Here is a 15,770-nt window from a genome sequence, read left to right as displayed (position 1 = left end):
TCATTCCTGTGTTTAAGTTGTGCTGCTTCTTTCTGAATATTTAAAAGACACAGACTCCTCACCATCTACAGCATCACATATGTTAATATTACTTATATGCCAGACCACATATGATGAAACTACCATCAGTTTGTGCCTCAGTTGTTCTTCTCTGGTTTTGATGTGTGAAATTTAACCCCACTTAGGTCCATTCACAGTACTCCAGCTGAAAGTAAAACCATTAAATATCTGCATTAAATATCTTGTTCTTTAAGCTTTTTCATTGTGTTTCATAGTGTGTGTTTTCATACATACACACACATACACAGTCATCCATATGTATATAAAATAAATAATAAGCTTGAAAATCTTTTGACCGCTGTTATGTTAGATTACTGTATTTCTAACTACATTTATCTCACTAATAAAAATACTGTCCTGTACTCAAGCAGTGCAACATTATTGCAAATCACAACATAATAAATTATGTGTCTGATGAAAAAGATCTATGACCTAAAGTATCACTTCCATAAAAACAGAACCATGAAAACAGAAGTTATAAAATCAAGCATATTACCAAAGGGGTGATCACTTAAGAAAGAAGTTAAGCAAGTTTGACACTGTGGCAGGTACTATGCTCCACAATTGCTACCTAAGCTTCGGATTCAGATAGAGGTTTTACTTTGTAACTGTTGAACAATAGTAGAGATAGGGAAAAGTGATATGTTTTTTTTTCTAATGTGGTGACTGAACTGAGATGTTCTGTAATCACTGTTACAGATCCTCAGTCACTGCAAAGAGCAAATCTAAACTGACACAGGAATTACACCATATTATTAGCAAAGCATCTAGGTCATATTGACTCTTGAAATAAATAACACCTACAAATTTATACCATGTAGCTTTATATAAGCATAATTTCATACAAAAGCAGGTTCTTATGAAGGCTTTTTTCACACAAAGATTGGGTGAAAAACAGACCCTCTGGCAACACTATGAAGCCAAGTATATTTTGACAAGTTTCTAACTCGCCTGTAAACAAAATGTATATGTAGACTTAAGAAGTCATGTTGTTACTAGTTGAATAAATCTTTAATCCTTTTCTTGATATCTGCATAATTTGGCTTTTTAATAAAAAACAGAATAAAAGACATGTATCACAGAATCACAGAATCACAGAATCCCAAGGGTTGGAAGGGACCTCAAAAGATCATCTAGTCCAACCCCCCCGCAAGAGCAGGGTAACCTACAGTACATCACACAGGAACTTGTCCAGGCGGGCCTTGAATATCTCCAGTGTAGGAGACTCCACAACCCCCCTGGGCAACCTGTTCCAGTGCTCTGTCACTCTTACAGTAAAGAAGTTCTTCCTGATGTTAACGTGGAACTTCCTATGCTCCAGTTTACACCCATTGCCCCTTGTCCTATCACTGGATAACTGGATATATGTCACCTTGTAGGCAAAAATGGTAATACACATGGTTATTAATTGTATATTTTTTATCTCTAGCTTCATATTTTTGTGTTGTAAATATAACACTGGAATAAAAATTGAGTTGCAGAACTTCTAACTCTTCTATGTCACTTTGACATGTACCAACAAACCTAATGGAGCTGAAACACTTTCACCCTGTGTGAAAGACAATTTTTCTGCTATGTGGAGCTGCTCAGATACTGGTGGCTATGATAGAGCACACAATGTTTCTGGCATGGTTAAACTCCACAGAATTTAAACAACTTCTGGAAGGAGTCGTGCTTATCCATGCTTAGATTTCTCTGTCAAGAATTTATCTTCTGACAGTAGTTTTTGTGAAATAAATAATTGTTTTTGTAAAGAATAATCAATAGTAAGGCAGTTATTCCATCATTAAAATAGCCAGCTTCTTACGTCAAAGTAAATATTGTCAAATTCATACATTTGTGATTTTCTTTATGTTATGAACAAATATCATCCTCTGTTTCATGTTTAATGAGTTTAGTTTTTTATGAAACACATAGTTTTATCTTCATGAGCTTTTAATTGTTGCAAAGAAACACTTGTACTTTAGGTTATTTGTGTCATTAATTTTTTTTGTTCCTAGTATTTATTGTTCTAGACTATTAACCTTCCTGGTGCTCCTATACCAATGGCCTGGCAAAAGCTATGAGATAAGCACTGTAACAGCAGCACATTATTAGGTACAGAGAAAAGCAACAATGTCTAATGACAATAATAGCAATACTATTGGCAATGGTAATAGTAGTAGCATCAATAGCAATAATAATAACAATAATAATAATAATAATAATGTTGGCTGTTGGAAAATTGAATCTATTACTTATTTTAATGTTTAATGACACTAAATATAATAGTAAACTAAAATTAGATCATTCCTTTCTGTGAGGGCTGGATTTAGCCTGTGTTCGGCCTAACATACACAAGTGTGATGATGATCTCCTACACTTTTAGGACACCATCGCCTCCTGAAGGTCAATTTAGTTCTTCTACAGTTTTAACAGGGCCTTAGTCCTTCAGAAGAATTTTCAGAAAATGTGTGACCCACAGATATGTTTGTGATGAATTGTCAAAAACAACACTGCAAGTTTAATGTTACTTCTCTACAGACTGCTAAGTGCCATCATGACTTGAGGACAGATAGGAGACAGTCACTCATCATAACATTTCTCAAAAGTAAAGCTGAGTATCAGACACCCCAAATTATCTTTTTTTTTCTACAGAGTCGGTGTTTTCCAGCATGTTTGCTCACAGTAATAAACCATGCATTTGTTTAAATGGTTGTCAGTTTATATGCTGGTACAACATGCACAGCTTAGTACACAGAAATGTGGCAATGGAGGCACGGACACCATTTTTGGTCACAAATGAAATCCTTTATTGAGTGAGATTACAGTCTTTTATAGTATTATGACTAGCAGTTAGCAGCAGATAGCTCCTGTAGTACTTTTCCATCACGACGCGATCACTCACTCTCTCAGCCGATCACCTTACTGTCCACATGCCCTTGCCTAAGCAATTATTTCTAAACATAGTTCTCTATCACTATCACTACTCATTTCATTGTTATTTCTCTTCCCTTTGACCCCGCAGTCTTTATCTTGTCTTGAGCATCTTCTGTTCCCGAATTTACAGTCCTCAGAAATTATCTTGATGTTCTTTCTCCTATTCCTCACAACTTGTTCTGTTCACGTCTTCCAAGGTTTGTGGCTGATAAGAGTCCAGATGTCCAGGCTGTCGTCCAGGTCCACTGGCACAGCATCTTGTGAAGCATTCCCCACACAAAAAGGCTTCAATTTCATCATTGCCTCAGTAAAGAGAAACTTTTCTCTTGTACAGACAGTTACTGAGAATTAAGTAGCGAAAAAATCAGATGGCAGCTGACCTGTGATTCAGAGAAAACTCCAGGAACAAACTTGCCAACAAAGTTTTCAAGCTGACAAGCAGGTATTCTTTATTGCGGCGCCGGGAGACACGGGGGATAGCTCCTCCTAACGTGTGTCTCTCCCTGTTGCTCCACAAGCCGTCCTTATATAGTCCCTGGGCATACACACATTACGTCATTTTCCAGAAAGTTCCCCGCATGCGTACAGAATTGTGGTGGTGGTCTCTGAGGGCCGTTTACTTCTTCCAACAATCTTCATCACTTCTGGCAGCCTTTGGAGCACGCGCAGTAGATGCTCATACCAGTTTAATTGGTTCGTTAGCACCAGAGACATAATAATCCTCCTATCCTCCTACTTATCAGTTAGTTTAACTGTAGCCCATCCTGGACACCTGCCATTCCCAGATACTCCTTATCCCTGTGTCCTGTTCTTCTAGCCTGTTTTTCTTAAAACTGTGTCAACTATAACAATTTATCTTGTACAAGAATGCTCAGTGTGTTCTCTAGCTGCACTCTATTTTTTTTTTCTATGTATCATGTACTTTAGTAATTTTCCATTGCTACTGTTACAAAGCCATCAAACTTAACATTACTTAAAACCGATTCTAAAGGTTTATATATTCCATTTTGTGATTTTCTGTCCCCCTTGTTTCACCTGGTATTTCACATACCATTTCCAGTCATGAAAACAAGCAAGAAGATGTCAAAGTTCCCTCTTAAATAAGCTAAGACTCAGTAATCTCTGAGCACATCCTGTTCACTCTCCTTCTACAGGCAGTAGGATATTAATAAGATGGCCACTGCCCCAGTGCTGTGGGCAGTGTTGTTTAAGCCCAGCCGTAACTCAGAACCACGCAGTCTCTCTCTCACTCCCCCCTTCCTCCCCCTGCTCCTGGAGGGATGGAGAGGAAAATCGAAAGAATGTAACTTCCACCCATTGAGATAATGAACAATCCGATAACTAAGGTATAACACAAACCACTACTGCTACCACCAATAATAATAATGATAAGGGAAATAACAACAGAAGAGAATATGACCTCTCACCACCCGCCGACCTATACCCAGCTCGACCGAGCAGTGATCTAACTCTTCCGGGTAACTCCCCCCAGTTTATATAGTGGGAATGACATTCTGTGGTATGGAGTACCCCTTTGGCTAGTTTGGGTCAGGTGTCCTGTCTCTGCTTCCCCTCCTCCCTGCCAGAGCATGAGACTCGGAAAGTCTTTGGTCAGAGTAAACATTACTGAGCACCAACTAAAAACATCAGTGTTACCAGCGCTGTTCCCAGGATGAAAGTCAAAAACACAGCACTGCACCAGCTACTAAGAAGGAGAAAAATGACTGCTACTACTGAACCCAGGACACCCAGAAATTTTGCATCACCTAAAAGACCATGAAATACTACTGGAAAAGGGAAAAAAAAAAATTCTTTTAATACACAAGCTGAAAAGGAAATCCCTATGTGATTCTTTTACTGTGTCCTCCATGAACTGTGTCCGTGTTCCAGAGGTATATGACAAGGAATTTTAAGAAGCCTGTCATAACAGAATCAATGATAAAATGCAAGAGGATTTGGATGCAAGAAAGATTGATTTTATTCAAGGTTCATAACTCAGATTTTATAAGTTTCATAACTCTGCTACAAAGAGGGATTAAGGGCAAGAAAGCACTAAGGGATCATATACAGTTCCTTCCATTACGCCTGCATAACTCTGCAGTGTCTGTGACAGAGGGTGACTCAGGGGTATGTGAAAAAGTGTGTTTAGGAACTAGTGCACAGCAAAATTCTACGTCTCAGAAGACATGAAGATTGTAATGAGACATGACTAACAAGATGTAACCATGAGAAAAACATCATGCAACTCACATGATGAACAAAAACGTCGGGCAACTCACTAAAAACAAATTAACAAAAAAATAAATTACGAGATCCACTTTCAACCAGAAGCATCTTCTACCAACCCCCTTGTGCTTAAGTGAAGAATTATCCTACAGGATCATAATTCCCAGGAAATGTTAACAGCCAAAGTTCAAAGCAAAATATCTTTTTTACAAAATATCTGTTGTAATCTGTATGCATGAAGTTCTATGTCATGGTTACCAACTAGCGTATCAGTGAAAACCTACTTTGACTATTTACTTAGAATAGTTAACATCAAGTTTTATTTCTGAAAGCTCCCTATAAAGAAGGGGGGAGCGAGGGGCAGAGCACTTGCACAGGCAATAAAATAACTGTGAAAGGCAGCTGGCAGCTATCCATACCAGTAAACAAGAGCATGCAAGGCCACTTATTTTGAAATGCATGTGTAAAATTAAAATTTTTTCCCCTCCAGTCTATTTCAGTGTCTTAGTACAAAGGAAACCACAAAGAAATTCCTTAGAGACACTTCACACACAACCATATGGAGAGGAGACTGACAATGCAGTCTGTTTTAAGCAGTGGTACCATTTAATCATTGCAACACTTCACATATAAGCTTTACAGCTTCATACAGCTGCTCACTCGTGAGATATCTAGATCTGGAGGTATTTAAATTTGGACACAGCTCATAAGGTTCAACAGTATTTCTTCTGACGTGGTTCACATGTTGAAAAAGGAACCACTCTTGATCCTGTAATCTTTGCCAAAAGTGTTTATTTCTTTGTGCAAAAGCCTCCTTTTTCTCCTCATTTTCTCTGTCTAAAGAATATTTTCATACTCTGTGGTAGCTATCATAAATCTATATCTTCATGCTATATCATCAGAAAATTAGTATTAATGTAGCAAGAATGTCTCAGAAACCAGAAGCAGCTACTTCCACATAACAGCAGCTGCCTTTGGATCAAAAGTTCTCTTTACTTTTTATTACTCAGTAAGGTTGGTCCATGAAAAAAATTGTCTGACAGGAACACCAGCTTTATGGTTCCATTATTTCAACACTGTAGGATAACCATGAGCTAAAGGGCCTAAAATCTTGCTATTCCCAGATATATTCCTCTTCAGGCATAAAGGAAGAAAAGGGAATGCATCATGCAGGGCAGTTAGAAACATTTCTGAATACGTGGTGGTGTACATTTTAAATCAGATATGAATTAAAAATTCTTTGACTTAGTAAGTTTGTTGTTTAGGGATTTAAGTGTTGGAGAATCTGAGGAAAAGTTGAAGCAATCTGGAACTTTTCAGGAAGTGAACATAAGCGCTACAAAACGAAAGGAGAGCTAATATGTCATTGGTTACTACTATGTGGCAAAACAGATTTATTTCAGATTCCACCTAGAAAAATACTTTTAGCAGGAGGAAAAAGGTATCTCAAGGCAGCCACATCATTTATCATGTGAATAATAAATTGCCCCTGCAATCTTTGTATTTCTGTCTTTCTTGTATGAAGTTACAGAAGAATTTTTCTGTTTTCAAAATTTATAAAATACCTTTCAGTTTTGGTGCATCGTTATTCCCAAGCAAATTATTCTAATGTAGTATTTCTATGTAGAGCTATTCAGATTCAGCATGATAAAAATTTAATTTGCTTTTGTACATGTTCCATGCTTGCACAAAGCCGTAGTTTATGCTTCTTCATCCTATACAAATACAATTATATTTATATAAAATAATACCAAGTTTTCTGTGCTTCATCATTTAGTAATATTTTAAAAATACTCCACAGTAATTTCTGAAAGGGTATAGAGACATATTACAAACTTCCAACTTTTTGAATCTCTAATATCTTCCTTTATTTTTGCTTATTTACTTCAGCGTCAGTACTCTCTCCAAAGGCTAAAAACAACTATTATCAGACAATGTTTCTGATACAGTGCCTCTACTCCATTCACATTTAAGTATGAATACCTAGTTAGCAGCCAGTTAACGGTTAATGTTACAATATGTCCCAGTGGCATGATTAACAAAACTTGCGAAGCTTGCCAAGATGAAAGCAATACTGCCTGTTTGAATGGAAATCTTTAATACAGGATGTCATTCCATCTTCTGTAATCTGTTATTGCTGCACACGATATATTAGGAAACACTATAAATTACCAGATTTTGTGGACATTGAGACCTACCTACAAAATTTAATACTTTTGCATTAGGTGTACCAAGAAGTTGAAAAAATGTTTCAAACCTAAATTATATACATGAACAGCCGTCCTGTAACACATTTTTTTAAAATTTATGGGTTCAGTTCATTCATTGACTAAAATGTGAATATTCTACCACAAAATACAAATCTAAAAAAATAGGAGACTATAAAAATTACCAATTTATGCTTCCTGTCTTAAACTACTGAAAATAATGACCTTACTAGAATACTTTATTGCAAATACCTCAAGCATTTTCAATCGAGTTCTTTACTTCTAGGCTATTTTGATCCCATAAAATTATCAAAGACTTCTCAATGAATAAAGTATTACTTCTAGGTTTCAGTAAATAAAATTTCAGTAATAAGCATGATCAGAGTTGTCAGCTATTGATACCAAGAAGGCAAATAGTAATAACTAGCTTGGTAGTGATAGTGGTGCCCTTAGCAGTGGTAATGTTTACATGATACTAACAAAGTTTATGTAGTAGTTATTAAACAGATCTTCCCAACAGAGACAAGAGAAAAAAATAAATGGACAATAAATAGATAAACATAACACTTTCTAGTAATGAAAATACGCTAAATAGTAAAGAAAACATTCTAGCCATGACACAACAACAGATGCACGTTTTAAAGACTTGCATTCTTCTCTCACTGCTTTACTATTCATTGTTGTTATAACACTTGCCATTGAATCAGTCACTAGTCTTCGCTGCTGAGGTTTCTAACTTACAAACACATCTGAGCAGTTTGTATGCTAATAATGCATACACTTGTATCAATTTATCAGGAATAGACATTTCTTAACTTCTGAGATGATGTCAATGATCTGGTTCCCCAGTGACCGTTCAATTTCATTCTGGCATCAGCTGTTGGCCACTATGTTAGATCCTACCTGAGGATTATATTTTTTATATTTTTTTTTGCCTTATACTTTGCAGCAGTACAACAACAAAGCCAAGAGCACTATTTCATGAATGCTAGATGAGGTCCATCCTTTTGGCTAGACCATGAAAAGAAAAAAAGGCATTTTGGCATTTGTAGACCTTGGTTATTGAATATTTAGGATCGTACAGATATATTCTAAAAGATTTCACAAAAAGCCTCCTATCTTTTGTAGTGTGATGGGTTTCCTTCATTTTATGCTCCTCAGTTTCTTTAGGATGGAACTCAAGTAGACAAATAAACAATGGCATTCATACTCCAGGAGATTTAGTCCCAAACCAAAGACTAAAGTCAGTTATTCTGATGGCTAAAAACTGTGGTCTTTTTATGAGATGTTGAAGGATCAGCACAATTACATGATTCTAGATGAACTTGTGCAGGTGAAAAATACCTGAAAAGACCAAATAGCTCTTGAAGCATTGCTTCAAAAACATAGACACGACTAGATAGTCCTACAACGTTTTGTTTTTTTCTGCAGACTTTTTTTTTTTTCAGAAATGGTGCAGGAAAGGAAGTGCACAAATGTTTGCAGAGGATTTTTTTAGCATGGCTTTCCCTCATGGAATTATTTTGGCTGTATTTGCAAAAGACATTGGACCCCATTGTTGTGGTTTAAACCCAGCCATGCAGCTCGTTCACTTACTCCCTCCCTTCTTGCCCTCCCTCTACTCCAGGAGGGATGGAGAGAGGAATCGAAAAGAATGCAACTCCCATGGCTTGAGGTAAAAACAGTTTAGTAACTAAGGTATAACACAAATCACTACCGCTACCACCAATAATAATAACGATAAAGGAAATAACAAGAGGAAAGAGTACAGCACCTCAACACCAGCCGAAAAATAACTCGCCCCACTCCCCCCAGCCGAGCACCAACCAATACCTCGTCCAATCCCGCAGTACCCTAGCCCTTCCGAGTAACTCTCAGTTACATCCTGGGCATGATGTGCTGTGCTATGGAATACCTCTTTGGTCAGTTTGGGTCAGGTGTCCTGTCTCTGCTTCCTCCTGGCTTCCCCTCCTCCCTGGCAGAGCATGAGGCTCAGAAAGTCCTTGGCCAGACCAAACGTTTGAGCAGTAACTAAAAACCATCGGTGTTATCAGCACCGCTCCCAGGACTAAAATCAAAAACACAGTGCTGCACCAGGTACTAAGAAGAAGAAAAAATGACTGGTACTGCTAAACCCGGGACACCCATTTAGAAAGCTTTGGTTTAAAATGGAGAGTTGCCACTTAGAAAAATGTTAGCCTATATGCTAGCTTGCATTTCAAGGTGACTTGTCAATACTGGAGAGACCCTTAGAAAACACCCAAACTAGGTAACTTTCAGTAGAGTGATTGTTACAATATGCCTCGTTCAGAAGGCATCACCTTGTCAACTCTTATCATCACTGGTGGAGAGAGTACGGTCCAAAGACCAAATGGTCAGGATTTTCACTGACATTAATAAGAAGTTGTAGAATTTGAGGAATATTAGCTCTCTTTAAAGGGGCAGAATGTCCTCAGGTTTATTCTGAGTATTTGTCAAGAGCTGAGGTGTGTGGCACGTGATCCTACACACACATTAATTTCATGAACATAGCTAAAGGTCAAAAAAATTACCAGTGAAGAAATGTTCGGCTGAATAATGCGTTCTTTTTAATCACACAAAAAATTCCCAAATAATTGTCTTGATAGAAACAGGAAACTATATTGTAATAGATGAAGTCCCAAAAGCAGAAGAGACAGGACACACTAGAAGATTAAAAAACCTTCTAAAAAGAGGAATTTGCATTGTGTCTTTAATACCATGCTTTAACTTCTGATCAGCTCTGAATTGGTAATGTAGTTGGAGTAGAAGACCTTTCCAGCTGGAACTATTCCATTTCATTCCATTCCATTCTATTTTTGATACTCCTAGGTATTTTTTTTTTTTTAGCATTTTTTTTCTCCAGCACATTTTCAAGAAAGGCTTTTCATGACAATTCAGGATAAACTTTTTATTCTGGTCAGTTTGGGGTTTTGTGGGGGTCTTTTTTAATCTATTCTTTTTTGCATCGTCTTTTTCTTAAGCTAATCTTTTGTCCACATCTAGTCATAGAAATAGCAGTAGTATGCTAAAAATATTGGATAATGGTAGCCCTCAAGAATTTCATCAACTGTTCAGTTAGTATCCAGGCACTTTTTAAAAAGCTAAATGAAATACAGAGTACAAGAATTGCCTATTCTGCAGAATTAGCTATATGCAAAGCAATCTTTCTTGATGTTTCAAAATCAGGTTTGATTGACTAGTATTTAACTGGTTTTACTTTTATTTAGCAGTGCATATAGATTCTTTCAAGACTTTGTGAATTAGATTTCATGCTAATAGTATTCTAACATTTCTAGTCCTACATTTTCAAATTCGTTTTTAGGTTTAGGCTATTATTCAGAACTGCTGGATACTCAATTAGCAATACCAGCTTTTACCCAGTTTTCACAATGGCATACTATAAAGTACCAAAGGAAGAATGGAAATGTATTTTTATGTCTTTAGTATGCTTCTTTGCCATACCTCTATAGCTTTCTAGCCAGTGTGTCTTAGTGTAGGATAGAAGATTCAAAGGTGGTATCGCAAGCTTAGACAGGCATAAGATTAACTGGGCAGGGAACGTTTGGGCTTTTTTATCAGTTTACCCATGAGAATGCCATACTGTGAGGCAACCTGTTACAGTCTGGAAGTGTTCAGATACAACAGAGACTCTCATACTCTAATATCAGAGAATGGGAAATAAAGAGAAACGATAATCCTTCTGAATTTCTTGTACAGTAACCTCAAGTGCTATTGTTTTGAGACAAATAAGGAAGGCAGACATACAGAACGCTGGTTTATCTGTGTCATCTTGGGCTTCTGGTTTCATTACTGAGAATATTATTCATTATTTCATTACTGACAGCAACAGATTTCCTCATAGAGTCATCCACCTCAGTGAACCAGCTATTCAAATGAGGTAGAGGTAGTGTTAAAATGTTTTGGTCTCTGTAGGAACTCTTCATAACCAAAATTACAGTTTTCCATTCATTAAATTCTATCAAAAACATAGCCATCATTCTCTCAGGGATTTGTGTAACAACATGAGTAAATCTCCGGTACAGGAAGAAAAATAAGTATTTTTGAACTACTTATAGATGAAAACAATTTTCCAACGCTTAAAGAAGTAGTTATTCTCCCTAAACAGTTAATAGGAAAAATAAGAAATAATACTTTTATTTGTCTGAATAGCTAGTGTAAATTAGGGTTCCTGCAACACTTACCTTGTTTTCATTCTCAACAATATAAGATTTCATAAAAAAATAGAAAAATTAACTCACAGTACTGGAACATCATCCGCAACTGTAATGTACACATGTAGCTTTAAATAGTGTCCCTCCTTTGGACTAGGTCAATCGAACCTGATCCCTGTACTTATAGCACCTCTGAGTAGAAGAATCACAATTAAAAAAAAAAAAAAAAAAAAAAAAAGCGAATAAACCCTAGCCAAGCCAGATCATGGATCAGCCACAAACTAGTTTTGATTTAGGGAAAGGAACAAGAAGCAACAAAATAGAAAGACCCTGTTCAGCAGCAGAATTGTGCAGGATCATGTATTCATGGAGAAGAAATCTCAGAAGCCTGAATGTAGGAGTAATGCCAGAAGATGGAGATAAAAACATTAAGCTTAAGAATCAAGAATTCAGTAGAAATGCTAGGGAAATAAGTACTCTGGGGCTGGAGTCTTACTGTTACTGTAGGAAGTGGCTGTAGACACACAGCTCAGTGGTTTTGCCTAAACATCTGCTTTCATCTTTACTAAAAAGTCATGCAAAGCAAGCCTGACAACTTCAAAATAACTTGTAACACTCCAAGGCAGACATTAAGAAATCATTATTGACAACATTAGTGTTTTTAATATTTTAGAGGATACTGTAGGAATAGGCCAGACAGTTATCATGACTTCCTGGTGACACAATATAGCAATAAGCCTTAAGGTGATCCGGAGGTTTATGGACAAGAAGTGAAGTTAAAGGTTTAATTTTACAGCTTCCATGTAAAATTAAAATTCTGTTTAATATTCAGCTTCCGTGAGACCAAAACAAGACTAGCAAGTTTTAGATGTTGCATTTAAAATTAAAAATATGGATAAGGTCCAGTGTTTGGGTGCACACCTTATAAAAGGCAGAAAGGGGTGTTTCACTAACTAGGTGTAAAGGTGAGCTAACTGGGAAGCACTACTAAATATTAAAGACTTGGAATGGACAGAAGAATCTGTGGGTGGAAGCTATACATGTAGGATAGTAAAAGCTTTCTTTTCTTTTTTTCATATACATATGTATATATATTTTATCAGGCAAGACACAGAGACAAAATTCTAAGGGAAAAGTGAATTTTACAATTACATTCTTCATTTCTTGCCACCCTCACTTTGAGGCAATGATTTAGGCAAACATTAAACTTTAAACAGTCTAATGCAAGACATCAATTTCAAAATATCAGCAACTGAGAGGATTAAAAGGAAAATATAGACTAATTAATATAAAAATATCACTTTATTATAAACGTTTTTATTTTCAAAAGGGAAATTGGCAGATTATAAACCAGAAGAAATTATTTATTTTTGCTTTACTAGAAATTTGAAGGAATAGAAAAACAACATAAGCACAGCATACTACTAAAGCCAAGAACTCCAAGATCTAAAAATGCAATGCATTCATTAAATATCTGGTGGAAGTGCCTAATTATATGGCAATTTTTTTTTTTTAGAATCTTTGAAAAAATCTCTCATTTACAGAACCAAAATGCAAAATACTCTATGAAGTAATTTGCTTACCTAAAATATTCCTGCTTAGAGACTATAATGCCAGGGTAGAATCCAAGAATGATCCCAGACACAGCATGACTTTAATTTTATTTTTCTTTCATAAAGTAGGGAGATACTAAGAAAACAAGAATGGTTATGCACTAGTGAAAATAAGTATTGAAATAGTGCACTAACACTGATATTCATACAAAGATGCTGAAGACAGTAATAGATAACTAGAGAATAGTGATTAATTATTCAATATGTATTACATATTTAGTAAGTGTTCCCACCTTTGTAGAATTTTGCCTGTTGTGTCCAAATATTGTAACTAGGGCTTGACATGTACCAAGGGCTGCTAGCTGCTTTTAAAATATTTTGACTTTCTCACTTTAAACACTGAAATTCTTTCAGAGAAAACATTGTTGCTTGATGGAGAAAATATGCAGATAGAATGACCATTTTCACTGAAGGATGTGAGAGAAAGACATAAGAAACACTACAGAAAAACTATAGAATGACAAGGACTAAATATATGCATATACACATACACATGCATATACACACACACATCCCTATACACATACACGTACACACGTATCAAAAACAACTCTGGGGACTGGTGCCGCTCCAGAGAGAGTCTAAGCCACAAAAAAAACTATTACCTTACTGCATTAACATGTAAGGAAGAATGACTACTTTTACACTTCTGCCAACAGCAAGTACTTTGATACTGGAGAGAAAAAGTAGAAACCTACAAGTTAGTTTGAGACAATCCCTATTCTAACCCTAAAGACCAAGGTCGATACATCAGAAGAGAGGGGGAAGGAGGGAGATAAAGAGGCAAAGTATCTTCCCGTTGAAGCCCCAAACTGCGCAATTCTCCAATATGAAATGTAATACAAATTGTTCGTATAATCACAGTAGACCTTTAAAATTATTACTTAACAATAAAATTATTTTTTTAAATGAATAATGCAAAATAGTTATAGTGGTTTTCATTTGTGAACTTTCTGGGAGTGATTTATGATCACAAAATTATGCAACCCCGTTCAAGGTAAGTGACCTATTACTGACTCAAATTCCAGTACTAAAATAAACATATACACACATCTGTAGTATTTTATTTCCAATTCTCAATTTTATTAACCGCTACCCTCCCCACCATAGTAAAGTTGGGAATAGCATGACTATGTAGCATTCCTACACCTGGGTCGGAGCAATCTATACCTGGGTCGGAGCAATCCCAGGCACAGCTACAGGTTGGGCAGAGAAGAGATTCAGAACAGCCCTGGAGAAAAGGACTTGGGGCTGTTGGTTAATGAGAAAATCAACATGAGCTGGCAGTGTGCACTTGTAGCCAACCGTACCCCGGGCTGCATCAAAAGGAGCTGCATCAAAAGGAGCATGACCAGCAGGTTGAAGGAGGTGATCCTGCCCCTCTACTCTGCTCTCATGAGACCTCACTTGGAGCATTCTGTACAGTTCTGGTGTCCTCAACATAAAAAGGACATGGAACTGTTGGAGCAAGTCCAGAGGAGGGCCACGAAGACGATCAGGCAACTGGAGCACCTCCCATATGAAGATATGACAGGGGGCAGAGCCAGGAGCAGCAGCACCAGCCCTGAGTGGTTAAAAACCTGCCCCAGGGAGTGCGAGGGACCAGGAGCGCGGCAAACAGAGTGGGCAAACAGAGCGGGACGAGGCAGCTTGCGCGGCAGTTCGCGCGGGCAGGCGAGCGGGATGGTGAGCACCCGTTGTATGACCAGGGCCCGCTCTGGGAGCTCTGCTCTGGCTGCCCCGGCAGTGGCCAGCGTAGGCACCCAGACAGAGCCGATGACCGGGGAGGCTGCAGTGCAGAGCTCAGAGTGTAGAGGGTGCCTGCACTGGTCTGGTGAGGGAAAGGTGCACGATGGGCAGGGCTGCACTCGGTGCTCCCTGGAGGAAGTCCTCCTGTAGCAGGTGGCTGAGCTGTGGGATGGTACTAGCCGGATTCAAGATGTCAGGGTAGCTGAGAGGAAGGAGGGCTGCTTGCTCCAGCCCCAAACTGTTCAGGGGCCTCAAGCTTCCCCTCCAGCTCATGAAGAAAAGGAGGCCACCAATCCGGGAAGTTGGGTATTAGTGACAAAGAAAAATAACAAAAGAAGGAGGAAAAGGACAATTAAAAGCAAAGGGCTTCCTCCTAAATCTGTTGTCCCCACGCAGAACCGCTTAACTGTCTTGCAGGAGACTTACGAGGAAACACACTTGCACCACAAACAGCTGGATTATGCACAGGTAAAGATCTCTACTGGCACTACAAAGAAAAAGCAGCAGGTTGTAGAATTAGGGGACTCTACTTTGAAAGGGACGGAAGCACTCGTCTGTCAGCCTGACCCTGTCTCGAGGGAGGTGTGCTGCCTACCGGGAGCACAGATCAGGGATGTTACAGAGAGGCTGCCTGCTCTAGTAAGTCCCACGGACTATTACCCGCTCCTGGTGATCCATGTGGATGCTAGGGATATAGATAGTAGTAGACTGGGGACCATAAAGAAAGACTACAGAGCCATGGGAGAGGTGGTTAGGGCCTCTGGAGCTCAGATAGTCTTTTCGTCAATTCTCCAGGACACAGG

This window comes from Lathamus discolor, chromosome Z (assembly GCF_037157495.1).
Source record: "Lathamus discolor isolate bLatDis1 chromosome Z, bLatDis1.hap1, whole genome shotgun sequence".
Classification (NCBI taxonomy): Eukaryota; Metazoa; Chordata; class Aves; order Psittaciformes; family Psittacidae; genus Lathamus; species Lathamus discolor.
This window is presented reverse-complemented; position numbering follows the sequence as displayed.